Raw genomic sequence first — 12,757 nt, 5'->3', positions numbered from 1 at the left:
GCCAGTCCGCAGCTCTGGGCGGTGCTGCTGACCGCCAGCCAAACAGGATTCTACGGCGGGCGATCAGGGAGGCAAAGGCAAGGGCGTCTGCCCTCCTCCCCAGGAATAGATCTGGCTGTTCTGAAACCCCGAAGACCGCCACTATCGGGCATGGCTCCACCCTCACTCCCACCACTTTGGACATTACCTCGAAGAAGGCTGTCCAGTACTCCACGAGTCTGGGGCAAGACCAGAACATGTGGGCGTGGTTGGCCGGGCCTCTTTGGCACCGTTCACATCTGTCTTCCACCTCCGGGAAGAACCTACTCATACGGGTTCTTGTTAAGTGGGCTCTATGTACCACTTTTAGTTGCGTCAGGCTGAGCCTTGCGCACGTGGAGGTGGAGTTGACCCTATGCAGTGCCATCCTCTGGTAATTAAGGCCGACGCACCCATTGCCCTGTTGCTATTGTTTGTACCTGCACGTTAGCTTTCAGTATGCTTGAATTTGGTCTCCACTTCAAAGCAGTTTTGCTTTCCAGTCCTTCACAATACTCTCAGGTACTAACTTCCTAAACAATTGCCTCTGGTGTTTGCTGAAACATTAGCAGAGGCTGAGTTTAATAAAACACATTTTCATGTTCACACTGGCAGGTTTTCCCATGGGGCTATTTGTATGACCTCACTAAATATTGATTTCTATATAAAATCCAATATAAATCCAGATTTTTCATTTAGTATACTGTATCTGCTTTTCAGCCCAATACTTTGATATCTGGACATCACTGCCCACATTAGGAGTTTATATACAGCTCCGGGTGATTTGCCACACTCACTAAGCACTGTCCCTCAGTCAAGGAGATGTACGTTTCTTTGAAGATTACATGAAAGAATATATATGCTTGGAAATCTCATTTAAATAATCTTAAAGAGGTGGACTGTCAGCGTTTGATGTGCAGGTACACGCCTGAGCACCTACACACCTCTGCTCACACACTCCTGGCTGAATAACAGGGTGGCTATTTGTCCAGTGCAGTTTGCAGCAAATATCAGAGTCCTTCACGTCCACTATTCTGTTCCTGGCATTCACCGTTCTGACACAGTGAGGCACCAGCAGGGGCCTTTCCCCATCTCCACCAGCAGAGGCTATTCCCCACCAGCACCAGCAGAGGCCTTTCCCCATCGGCACCAGCAGAGGCCTTTCCCCATCAGCACCAGCAGAGGCCTTTCCCCACCGGCACCAGCAGAGGCCTTTCCCCATCGGCACCAGCAGAGGCCTTTCCCCATCAGCACCAGCAGAGGCCTTTCCCCACCGATACCAGCAGAGGCCTTTCCCCCATCTCCACCAGCAGAGGCCTTTCCCCCATCTCCACCAGCAGAGGCCTTTCCCCACCGGCACCAGCAGAGGCCTTTCCCCACCAGCACCAGCAGAGGCCTTTGCCCATCTCCACCAGCAGAGGCCTTTGCCCATCTCCACCAGCAGAGGCCTTTCCCCATCAGCACCAGCAGAGGCCTTTGCCCATCTCCACCAGCAGAGGCCTTTCCCCATCGGCACCAGCAGAGGCCTTTCCCCATCAGCACCAGCAGAGGCCATGCCCCATCGGCACCAGCAGGGGCCTTTCCCCATCTCCACCAGCAGGGGCCTTTCCCCATCTCCACCAGCAGAGGCCTTTCCCCCATCTCCACCAGCAGAGGCCTTTCCCCACCGGCACCAACAGGGGCCTTTCCCCATCAGCACCAGCAGAGGCCTTTCCCCCATCTCCACCAGCAGAGGCCTTTCCCCCATCTCCACCAGCAGAGGCCTTTCCCCATCTCCACCAGCAGAGGCCTTTCCCCATCGGCACCAGCAGAGGCCTTTCCCCATCGGCACCAGCAGAGGCCTTTCCCCATCGGCACCAGCAGAGGCCTTTCCCCACCGGCACCAGCAGAGGCCTTTGCCCATCTCCACCAGCAGGGGCCTTTCCCCCATCTCCACCAGCAGAGGCCTTTCCCCATCTCCACCAGCAGAGGCCTTTCCCCATCGGCACCAGCAGAGGCCTTTCCCCCGCGGCACCAGCAGAGGCCTTTCCCCATCGGCACCAGCAGAGGCCTTTCCCCACCAGCACCAGCAGAGGCCTTTCCCCACCAGCACCAGCAGAGGCCTTTGCCCATCTGCACCCGGAGGGGCCTTTCCCCACCGGCACCAGCAGAGGCCTTTGCCCATCTCCACCAGCAGAGGCCTTTTCCCATCGGCACCAGCAGAGGCCTTTCCCCATCGGCACCAGCAGAGGCCTTTGCCCATCGGCATCAGCAGAGGCCTTTCCCCACCGGCACCAGCAGAGGCCTTTGCCCATCTCCACCAGCAGAGGCCTTTTCCCATCGGAACCAGCAGAGGCCTTTCCCCATCTCCACCAGCAGGGGCCATTCCCCACCGGCACCAGCAGAGGCCTTTCCCCATCGGCACCAGCAGAGGCCTTTCCCCCATCTCCACCAGCAGAGGCCTTTTCCCATCTCCACCAGCAGAGGCCTTTTCCCATCGGAACCAGCAGAGGCCTTTGCCCATCGGAACCAGCAGAGGCCTTTTCCCATTGGAACGAGCAGAGGCCTTTCCCCACCGGCACCAGCAGAGGCCTTTTCCCATCGGAACCAGCAGAGGCCTTTTCCCATCGGAACCAGCAGAGGCCTTTTCCCATCGGAACCAGCAGAGGCCTTTCCCCACCGGCACCAGCAGAGGCCTTTTCCCATCGGAACCAGCAGAGGCCTTTCCCCACCGGCACCAGCAGAGGCCTTTCCCCTCCGGCACCAGCAGGGGCCATTCCCCACCGGCACCAGCAGAGGCCTTTCCCCATCGGCACCAGCAGAGGCCTTTTCCCATCCACCAGCAGAGGCCTTTTCCCATCGGAACCAGCAGAGGCCTTTGCCCATCGGAACCAGCAGAGGCCTTTTCCCATCGGAACCAGCAGAGGCCTTTTCCCATCGGAACCAGCAGAGGCCTTTCCACACCGGCACCAGCAGAGGCCTTTTCCCATCGGAACCAGCAGAGGCCTTTCCCCACCGGCACCAGCAGAGGCCTTTCCCCTCCGGCACCAGCAGAGGCCTTTCCCCTCCGGCACCAGCAGAGGCCTTTTCCCATCGGCACCAGCAGAGGCCTTTCCCCTCCGGCACCAGCAGAGGCCTTTCCCCTCCGGAACCAGCAGAGGCCTTTCCCCATCGGAACCAGCAGAGGCCTTTCCCCTCCGGCACCAGCAGAGGCCTTTCCCCATCTCCACCAGCAGAGGCCTTTCCCCATCTCCACCAGCAGAGGCCTTTCCCCATCTCCACCAGCAGAGGCCTTTCCCCATCGGAACCAGCAGGGGCCTCCATGTATTCATTCCCTTCCCCAATCTCAAACCAGCAGCCTCAAACCAAATGCTTCCCCACTGAACCTTGTGTTCGGTCAGTCGAAGGTGAGTTTCAGAAAGGGGCAGAAGTAAGCGAATAGCCTGGTGAGGCCACGCTGCACGTTCACTTTCTGGCCGGGCCTGGGTTGAGAGTGGAAATGGCCGAGACGGCAGTGCCTGCACTCGTCACCCCCTCAGCTCCCAGTTTATCTTCCAACACCCCCCCTCCCCCCCCCCCCCCCCCCCCCACACCCAGCTCCCACATCCCCCTCACCCCGGGCCTTTTGGGTGTCCCGGGCAGGCTTGGCCCGGTGTGATCCATTCAGTGACGACAGGGTTGCCAACAGCGGTTAAGTGTATTCCTGGTGCCTTCGTCGCGTGACTTACCCCCTCACTCCAGCATTATTATTCAGCCTATCCTCCTGACCCATTGCCTTCCTCCTCCAATCGGACAACAGAAAGACCCCTTGCCCAATTGGATGAGGCCTGGCTGAAGGCCAAACTGGCACATTCCTGACGATCCATTGGCCGCTAACACTGTTCTCCACTGTTCTATTACTGATGCACTTCTGGCTCTTCTATCTCAATCTAAATCATTGCCAATCATTGATTTGTCTCTATTTGGGCCAACCTCAGCTGACTGCTCTTGTTCACTCCCATGAAGTTTCTATTTCGGTCTCCCAATACACTCTGGGCCAAATGTTAGCTGCTGCACTTCACTCCAACACCTATTAGCTGACTCATTCTTTGCCCATACTCATTACGTGTCTTGTCCCTGCCGATATAAGTGTCCTCGTTTGCCGAATTAGCCCTCCATTCAACAACGAGCACCTCCCCCTCCCGCAAATCAAGGTCTATTCTCCGCACCGGCACTGAAATATTCAGCAGCTACTGTTCGGCTTTTCACACAGAGAATAGGTTTTGTGATCATCTTTTTTTTTTTTACAATCTAGTATGCACAGGGCGCTCCAGAACTCAAAAGGTTCAGCGAGATCAGGATGGTTTCTCTCCATAGATTAATATACACCGCACAAATTAGATTACACTAATGCTCAGCAGCAGATAGATATCACACAGATAGATTCACTGATTCCCAGGTGTGAGGAGAATCCTAATTCTCTCATTATTGGGTTCTGCAGGTAAAGCTCTCAAAATACCACATTTACCAGACTCTGTTTAATGGCAAAAACCCGCTAACGTCTTTGACGAAACCAGGCTAAATGGTGAAGTTCATGATGTTGGGCAACAGCAGACTTGAATGAGTTGAGGGAAGATGGGATTAAGCATCTTGTTAAGTATCACACACAAATAGGCCATTCAGCCCTACAGGTCCTTGCAAGGTTCATGCTCCACACAAGCCTTATCCCAACCTTCTTTTTCTCACCCTCTATCCCTTTCTGCCTCACCCTCTGACATACATCAGCACCATCCACCTCAACCACTCCCTATGGGAATGAGTTCCCACAACCCCATCCACCTCAACCACTCCCTGTGGGAATGAGTTCCCACAACCCCATCCACCTCAACCACTCCCTATGGGAATGAGTTCCCACAACCCCATCCACCTCAACCACTCCCTGTGGGAATGAGTTCCCACAACCCCATCCACCTCAACCGCTCCCTGTGGGAATGAGTTCCCACAACCCCATCCACCTCAACCGCTCCCTGTGGGAATGAGTTCCCACAACCCCATCCACCTCAACCACTCCCTGTGGGAATGAGTTCCCACAACCCCATCCACCTCAACCGCTCCCTGTGGGAATGAGTTCCCACAACCCCATCCACCTCAACCACTCCCTGTGGGAATGAGTTCCCACAACCCCATCCACCTCAACCGCTCCCTGTGGGAATGAGTTCCGATGCTGTCGCCCCTCTGTGGGTCCGGGATTTTCCCCGGAATTCCCGATTGGATTTGTTAGTGACCATCTTATATTCTTAGTCCCCTGTGTTGGTCTCCTCTTCAAGGAAACATCCTGCGGGTTACCATGAACCAAGTTGGACCAGATATATCAACACTGTGATTACAAGAGCAGGTCAGGGGCTGGGTATCCTTTAGCGAGTAACTCACCCCCCCCCCCCCACCCCCACCCCAAAAGTCTGCCCACCATCTACAAGGCAAAAGTCAGGAGTGTGACTCCCCACTTGCCTGGATGTGTGCAGCTCCAACAACACTCAAGAAGCTCGACACCATCCAGGGCAAAGCAGCCCTGCTTGCTCGGCATCCCATCCACAAACATTCCTTCCCTCCACCACCGACGCTCAGTGTCATCCGTGTGTACCGTCTACAAGATGCACTGCAGGAACTCACCAAGGCTCCTTAGGCAGCACCTTCCAAACCCGTGACCTCTACCATCTAGTAGGACAAGAGCAGCAGACACATGGGAACACCATCATAATAATATAATCTTAATTGTCACAAGTAGGCTTACATTAACACTGCAATTAAGTTACTGTGAAAAGCCCCTAGTCGCCACATTCCAGCGCCTGTTCAGGTACACAGAGGGAGAATTCAGAATGTCCAATTCACCTAACAGCACATCTTTGGACTGTGAGAGGAAACCGGAGCACCCGGAGGAAACCCACGCAGACACGGGGAGAATGTGCAGACTCCGCACAGGCAGTGACCCAAGCCGGGAATCGAACCTGGGACCCCTGGAGCTGTGAAGCAACAGTGCTAACCACTGTGCTACCGTGATCCAGACGGTAATGTCCACATCCTAAGACAGTTTTTTTAATTGGAAAAATCCTTTCTAAGTCTCACCTATCAAACGCTTTCATCATTTCAACAACCTAGTGAGAGATTCCTCAGTCTTCTCCTTTCTGGATTAAAGAGCTTCAAACTGTATAGTTTCCCTGATAATTGTAACCTACAACTCACTCTGATGAAGACCCAAGGCACCCAAGGGTGAAATTTAAATGTCCGGAGGAAAACAGGAGTGCGAGGAAATATCTGGGCATGAATGGGCGAGAAAACACAATTTAAAAATTAAAAAGTTACATTTTGGGACCTGCAGCTGAAGATATCTCGGACATATTTGGAGATTAGAAAGAGCAAAGAGATCCACTAAGAGATCCACTGGTTAAAATGTTAATATAAAAGATGGCATCAGGGTGCTCCAGGTAATGTGCGATTCACATGTGTTTAAACTGGTGGTCACCTTCACTCATTGAATGTTTTCTTATATATTATAGATCCTCAACCATTTACCTCATTCATCAATCAGACAAGATACAGGACATTCTCTGCACATTTAATGGTCCATTAGTTTTAAGGATACTAAAATGTTAAATGGAGCAATGGAGCAGAAGACCCTCGGTATCCAGACACACATCGTTTTAGAGAGCAGCACAAAGAATTTTAAAAATTAAAGAGATCGACAGAACCTATGGTCCTGTAGCTTGGATATAAGTAACGTTAAATTTGTATATGTCATTTGTTAGGATGTTTTACAGAACCTACAGAACATCAAAAGACCATTCAGCCTTCCCTCTCTCTGCTGTTGTTTATCATCGAATTCCCACAGTGCAGAAGGAGGCCACTCGGCCCATCAGGCCCACACCGACCCCCCCCCCCCCCACCCCCCCGGAAAAAGCACCCCACCCAAGGCCAGACCTCCACCCTATCACCATTAACTCACCCAACATTTTGGTCACTAAGGGCAATTTAGCATGGCCTATCCACCTAATCTGCAGCACGGTACCATTGTGGATAGCACAAATGCTTCACAGCTCGGGTCCCATGTTCGATTCCGGCTTGGGTCACTGTCTGTGCGGAGTCTGCACATCCTCCCCGTGTGTGCGTGGGTTTCCTCCGGGTGCTCCGGTTTCCTCCCACAGTCCAAAGATGTGCAGGTTAGGTGGATTGGCCATGATAAATTGCCCTTAGTGTCCAAAATTGCCCTTAGTGTTGGGTGGGGTTACTGGGTTATGGAGATAGGGCGGAGGTGTTGACCTAGGGTAGGGTGCTCTTTCCAAGAGCCGGTGCAGACTCGATGGGCCGAATGGCCTCCTTCTGCACTGTAAATTCTATGATAAGATCTTTGGACTGTGGGAGGAAACCGGAGCACCCGGAGGAAACCCACGGAGACATGGGGATAATATGCAAACTCCACACAGTCACCCAAGGTCAGAATCGAGCCCGGGTCCTTGGCACTGTGAGACAGCAGTGCTAACCACTGTGTCACTTCACACCAGCCTTCTTTAATTGTCCCTTCATACCCTGTGCCCCTATAGCCTTCTATTCCCTTTTCCCTTGTGTATGCATCAAGCCTCTCCTTAAACGGGTTAAAGCCATCTGCTTCAACCATGCCGCGTGCATTCTCTGTGTAAAGTAATTCCCCTCCACCACCACCCCCCCCCCCTCCCCCCACCACCCCCCGTCTTATTTACCTGATCCTTGCAAATCTTCCCTGTTGCTTTTGCCAACATTTGAACACCCTTGTTGTAGTTTAACCAGAGGTACACTCAGCAATCCAAGTACGCCCTCCCAATGTTGACACCCTTAACGTTGCAAAAGGGCAACTGTAACAATTCACTGGGATACTAACACAGGGGATTGCAGATTCGAGGAGAAAACAATGGCTACATTTGAGAAGAAATGTGATCGAAAGCTGCACGAGTCCTGGAACGTGTGCATGGTGGAAATAATTAATTGATGTATATATATATATATATAGGATACATTAAATATACAAAAACATCTAACTTTAATGAAAATTGAATGACAATTCACTGCTTCCAGTCAAGGCAGCAGATAGCTTGCTACCCAAAAGAAATATTCAATTACCCAGCTGAGCAAAATATTAATGGAAGAGTGCGAAGACAGAGGGATATATAACTACCAACCATTAGGAAAAAAAAACTGAATTTCATTTCTCACAATGAATGATTTTTAATCTCAGAAACTGTTTCTGCTCCTCGTGAGTTATTAGTAATAGATCAAAGGAACTATTCAATCAACAAGACCTGATGGCGATGTGAGGCTCCAGCTTAACACAGCCACTTATTACTCATCACGACATTCCCTCTTCATTCATATTTCGTTTTGTAATATTTTATGGTAATCATCTTCCGTTTGCAAATGGAACGAGTCGATCCGGTTGAGTGCTTACTGCGATTTCCCAATGCCCTTAAAGGTTCAGGTGACCTTCCAAAGGGGCCGTCGATGGACTTGGTTCGCTTTACATAACCAACAGCTCCACCTCAATCAGTCGGGTTAAGGGGTCTGTGCAAAACACAGTCTTACTCCATCGAGAGGTGGTGTGGCTCCCAGAGTGAGTCAGCGAGGTGGTAGAGAGGTATTTCAAATGTAGGGAGTTTTGGGGTAAGTCCAAAACTAGGACAGCTATAAATAGTCACTAATACATCCGATGGGGAATTCAGAAAAATCTCCTTTACCCAGAGGAGTTTGAGAATGTGGAATGCGGGATGGCAAGGTGGTTAGCACCGCTGCCTCACAGCGCCAGGGACCCCGGTTCGATTCCGGCCTTGGGTGTGTCATGTGAGAGTACCTTTAAGAAATGGGTGTGTATCAGTGATGTCAGAGTGTAGGTGGAGCTGGACTGTCTGTCACCTTTTTACTTTCGTTTTAGGCTGTTTGCTGCAGGGTGTGTTTTAGGTTCGTTTTCAGAGTTGGAGCTGAAGCCAGACAGAGCAGGTGTACTGTTGATCTCTCTGCCATGAAAAGACTATCTCTTGATCATTTGGTGAATTCAGAATTATAAATGTTTTCAGTAGTGACTTTAACCTGATGTGCTTCTGTTAAAAGGTGTTTCTTTTGTAAGTCTTCTGGATGTTAAAAGGACAGTGTAAGCATTACTTAGTGTTGTATTCTTTGGGGGTTGTATTTGAATTGATGGTTGCTAAGATGTTCACTGTATGTTTTAAAAAGGTTAACTTGAGTTCATAGAATAAACATTGTTTTGCTTTTAAAAAATACTTTTCCATTTTTGCTGTACCACACCTGTAGAGTGGGCTGTGTGCTCCCCATACCACAATCTATTAAAAGCTGTGGGTCAGGTGAACTCCATGATACACTTTGGGGTTCTCTAAACCCTGGCCCATAACAGGCAACTGTCTGTGTGGAGTTTGCACATTCTCCCCGTGCCTGCGTGGGTTTCCTCCGGGCGCTCCGGTTTCCTCCCACAGTCCAAAGGTGTGCAGGTTAGGTGGGGTTAAGGGGATAGGACGGGGGAGCGGGCCTAGGGAGGATACTCCTTCGGAGGGTCGGTGTTGACTTGATGGGCCGAATGGCCTCCTTCTGTACCATAGGAATTCTGTGGATTACCAGAGTAGTTGACATAGATGTTTATAAGGGAAACCTGGATAAGGACACCAGGGAGAAAGAATTAGAAGGGCAGCATGGTAGCATGGTGGTTAGCATAAATGCTTCACAGCTCCAGGGTCCCAGGTTCGATTCCTGGCTGGGTCACTGTCTGTGTGGAGTCTGCACGTCCTCCCCGTGTGTGCGTGGGTTTCCTCCGGGTGCTCCGGTTTCCTCCCACAGTCCAAAGATGTGCGGGTTAGGTGGATTGGCCATGCTAAATTGCCCGTAGTGTCCTAAAAAAGTAAGGTTAAGGGGGGGTTGTTGTGTTACGGGTATAGGGTGGTTACGTGGGTTTGAGTAGGGTGATCATTGCTCGGCACAACATTGAGGGCCGAAGGGCCTGTTCTGTGCTGTACTGTTCTATGTTCTATGACAGGCTGATAGGGTAAGAGGAAGGAGGCCGGAGGGAGGCTCAACAAAGCGTAAACACCAGCGGCTGGGCCGAATGGCCTGCTTGTGCGCTGTGAATTCTACCTCGTAACTCATGCCGACAACAATTTGAATGGAAATAACGGCCTAATCACAGCAAAACATCGCAAGGCACACTTGGGGCGCAGTGAGCCAAGCAAAAGAGTTGGCCAAAGAAGGACATATTCGGAGGGGTGAGGAAAGCTTGGCTGTAAGTGTAGGTTTGGAGGAGCATCTTAAATGAAGAGAGAGGTAGAGATGTTTTGGGAGAAAATCCAACGTTTAGGCCCCCGATAGGTGAGGGGGCGGTGGGGGGGGGGTTCAGGGATGCACAGGAGCCCAGAGAGTTGGAGGGCTGGAAGAAACCGAAAGGCTGATTGGACATCCACTAAACTCCACGGGGAACGGGGAGATTCAAAGCAAGTTCAGGAGTGGGCTGGGTTGAGCGGAATCTCCGCAAACCTTTGCAATAATGACTAGTTGGACGGCGGGACATTGAAGGGACATTTCAGCAGCAGGCCACAGAAATGTCCACCTTAATCTTCCATTTCTGATGTCTGCCGAGCAGCTGAATATTTACGCCTCTCCGTCAGGAGTTCTGGGTCCAGGTTTTCTGATTGCGAAAGAATTAAATATCTGGCTTTCCCTCCCAAGGGCATCATATTGCACTCCGTCTCAGCTCTCGCTAGCAAATTTATGAGTGTGAGGGGAAAAGAGATTTTAATGTAAAGCAGTGGAAATTCGTCATCACCTCCAGCCATCTGAAACTTTCAATGCTCACAGGCCGACATGTACAGCTTCAATTTATCAGCTCAGCACATGAAGTGTAAGTGCGAGGGACACTAGCAGGAAACGCACTTTACCCGCACACCGCTACCTCATCAGGGTGGCAGCCAGACAGGTACAACACCGTGAGACAGCCAGGACGTGGAGGGCAATGTCACCTTTCCCATGTTCCTGTCCCCTCAGTGTCTACCCATCAACAGAGAATCAACACACCGATGGGGAATGGCTCATAGAGGTCATTCTGAGGCTGTATTTTCTTTTAAATATATATCTCTCCGTGGCATCTCTTGGTATATACCGCCGTAGCACCTTTCGCGACTGTTGTGTTATGCTTCTTCATGTAGCATACGCTGCTTCCTTGATGTATGCTTTGACAAAGGAAGGTGCAGACTTGGAGATAGGTTTAACACATTCATTGAGCAGTTAACAATTCTCCTACTTGAGTTCGACTTTCCTGTTAATCTTACTATAGTAACTCAATCTAACTAACCAGCTGCTCCAAGCCATGTGGTGGGTGTGATGCTTCCTGATCTGCCCCTGTCTCTCTGAGTGTCACCTGTGGAAAGAGAAAGAGCACGTGTGCCCTGTCCTTTTATATGGGTCGCCCCCTTGTGGTAGTGTCACCTCTGGGTGTGTCTTGACTGTCCATTGGGCGTGTCCTATCTTACTGACCTATTGTTTGAATGTCTGTGTTTCATGATGTCTGGTGCTCCCTCTAGTGTTTATTTAGTCTTAGTGTATTTGCATTAACCCCTTGTGTATTTACAGTGATGCTTATCACCACAGCGACTGCTGTGGTAAAGTGGGAATCGGGGTCACCAATGTGTACACAGCAAGATCTCACAAACAGCAATTGATTAAGTAATCCACTATGGTGACATCGGCCAAGGGGCAAATATTGGCCAGCGGGCCAGGAGGAACTGCCCCCGCTCTTCTTCAAATCAGCGACCAACGTGCGATCTTTGACATCCCCCCCCCCCCCCCAAAGAGAGGGTGTTTGGGGCCTTGGCTTTAGCATCTCATCTATCTGGAGCGATTTATTCCTCCCAGAGGCAGAAACACTCCCCCTTCCTCCTTCAAGACCAGGCTGGGCAGCGTGATGCTCGGAGGGAGATGGTAATCGGCTTGCCAGCTGGCTGAGTGTTTCGAAAGGCTTTCTGTGCCGTGTTGCTCGGATTAAAAAGGCTTGAGGCTTGGTCCAGATCACTACGCACCCCCCCCCCCCCCCCCCCGCCACCCCCCCCCCCCCCATCTCACCCATAACCCACACTGACCTCACCCAGGACCCTGGTTGGCGACACTACAGCTACATGGGCTGTGGGTGAATAAATTAAAAGTCCACCAATATTGCTCGCCATCTTGCGACTCATCCACCAGCGAAGGATCAGGATGGGCTGCCCATAGCTCGCCGAGCCCCCTGTGTTGACCATTGGGCAGTTGGGTGCCAGCACGGAACCAACGTCAGAACAGGAGACGACTGGAAATGGTCAATGGAGCAACAATGTCGATAGAATGATTGATTATTCCTCTCCCTCCTTGAAAGCCAATCAGGAAACAGTGTAGGGCCTTGAATTCTCCACAAGGGTGCAAAACGCACCAAAACGCGGAAACAAAGCTCCATCTAAGCTATCAAACAGATTCACTCACAGGTCAGCTCGTCTAACCCATCAGAGACCCAGCCAATATGCTGAGGGGAACTTTGTACCATCTCCACCCGTGTCAGCTTGGCCAAGAGCCCACCTATCCTAATCACAGGGAAGTGACCCGAAGCACAACAGGTCTAGAAATAAGCAGTCTGTTTGGATCAAATCAAACACTTGAGATGTTATAAAGTCAAATTATTGACACCCGAGAGACAAGGCATAACTTTCTCTCACCGTTTGATCCCAAATCAGTCACA

The sequence above is a fragment of the Scyliorhinus canicula genome, chromosome 25 (assembly GCF_902713615.1).
Source record: "Scyliorhinus canicula chromosome 25, sScyCan1.1, whole genome shotgun sequence".
Lineage (NCBI taxonomy): Eukaryota > Metazoa > Chordata > Chondrichthyes > Carcharhiniformes > Scyliorhinidae > Scyliorhinus > Scyliorhinus canicula.
The sequence above is the reverse complement of the archived record's forward strand: the minus strand, read 5'-3'. Positions refer to the sequence as shown.